This window comes from Epinephelus moara, chromosome 12, assembly GCF_006386435.1.
Source record: "Epinephelus moara isolate mb chromosome 12, YSFRI_EMoa_1.0, whole genome shotgun sequence".
Lineage (NCBI taxonomy): Eukaryota > Metazoa > Chordata > Actinopteri > Perciformes > Serranidae > Epinephelus > Epinephelus moara.
In genome coordinates, this window is record NC_065517.1 from 19267825 (window position 1) to 19269976 (window position 2152).

A 2152-nucleotide genomic window follows, 5' to 3' on the forward strand; every position below is an offset into this window, starting at 1 on the left:
GTGTAATTGTAACTGTGACTGATTTTTTTTACAGATAAGATACTGTGATCAGTGTTTACAGTATGATACTGTAAATGACAATACAGTGATGATACATGAAAATACAGTCATGAATCTGTAAGAAAAATACAGTAATGATACTGTAAAAAAAACTTTTACAGTAACTTGATAGCATCCAGCTGCTAGTAAGTTTCTGTAAAATTTGCAGAAACCTTTTTACAGTGTATTTTTTCCTTATTTTTTTATGTGTGTTTACTGGTCTCCTATTAGGTAAAGTGATCCTTGTTTGTTTTTGTTCCATTGCTCAAACCTTCGATAAAATATTCATTATTATTTTTTGCTATACTGTGTGGTAAAGTTCATTATTTATTTATTTATTTATTACTTCAGGTCCTTTTTCAAGAGCTTTCAGCCACACCTCACAGTCTTCAGGAGTTTTCTCTGTTTTCAGTTGCTTCCTGTCACCATAGTTAATGTGAAAGATTTTATGACAGTACTGGATTTACAAGATGTTTTGCTTTAATGTGATGATGTACTTTAATTTTTTTATGAATTTAATCACTGGTTTAGCCAAACTCAGGCACTCCTATCTGGTGATTTATCAAAGTGATTTATCAGTTTGATTTATACTTTATTTCTATTAAACTCCTTAATTGTACCTTAAAAATATTCTTAATTTCCAGATATTTTTAGCCATATCACTCAGTCCTATTTCTTTTTTTCATTATTTTGCTCACTACACTACCTTTATATGTACAATTTATTATACTAAACAAATAGTGACATGTTACGAATCACTTGCAGATCGATGCAGGACAAACACATGTGTGCTCTTACCTGCCTGGTTGCCTGGTTGTAATGTGCATGGTATCAGTAACTCAAGCCTTTATGCACAGCTCAGAAAAATAAAACAATATTTATGAATAAATACCAATATTAGAAAATGTGGGAAACTAAACTTCTGGTTTGCATCACATCTGCACTACTTATAGCCTTCATTAGTATGATAGATCAAGTGCTGTTGGTGCATGCTGTACTTTTCCCAACAGCTGTAGTCATTGTATGCCATGACACTGAGGCACGTTCAGTTTTAATGTATAAATGAGGAGGATATGCACAATCTACAGTCTGTTGTGTCTTTGTATTGTGGTTAAGATAGGGTCTTGGGATTTTAAAGGAATAGTTCAGATTTTTTGAAGTGGGGTTGTATTGTGTAGTTATCCATAGACAGTGTTTTACAAATAATAAATGTCAGTCAGCACGCCCCCAGTTTGGAGAAGCAGGCTGGACTCCAACATGGAAGCTAAGCAATGTACTGCTGTGGAGGGGGTTTTAGCAACAAAATGTATTTTAGCCACCTAAAAAGAAAAAATCAAAATGCTATATTGAGAGTATTTTCACTGCTTTACCTTTCCATCAGACAGCAATTTACGATGGGAAACTGAAGCTGTCGTATCACTTTCTTTAATGCCGGACTCCATTGAGAAAAACAGTGATTTAACATCGCTGAACACAGAAGCTGTTGGTCTAACGCTGCTTTGATCAGTTAGTTTGTTTGTGTTATTGTGTGACTTAGGTGTTAAAAAGGTTTAGCTCAGGTTCACCAAAGTCACATCATAACACAAACTAACTAACTGATCGAGGCAGCAGTAGACCAGCAGCTCCCATGGTAAGCAAGCTAAAATTACTGTTTTTCCCAATGGAGTCTGGTGGATTTGACAAAAGCATAAATGGGGAGCTGAAACCATTAACAGCTTCCCTGTGGAAATAGACTGCCTGACAGAAAGGTAAAGCATTGGAGATACTCTCAATATAGCGTACACTTAAACTGATATTGATAGTTTTAGGTTGGACTTTTTTTAGGTGGCTAAAAACATTTTGCTGCTGACCCCCACCCACAGCAGTACATTGCTTAGCCTCTGTGTTTGAATGCAGCCTGCTTCTCCAAACTGGGGGCGTGCCGACTGCCATCTACTGTATGTAATACACTGACAATGTATAGGCACCCCATACAACCCTACTGCAAAAAATCCGAACTATCCCTTTAAGTACTCATTACTCCAACACAGTGTTAAAGTATATTGTATATAGTAGCCTATATATTGCATCTTGGGTCTCAACATAACCAAGAAGACACGCTGGCACTAAGTCG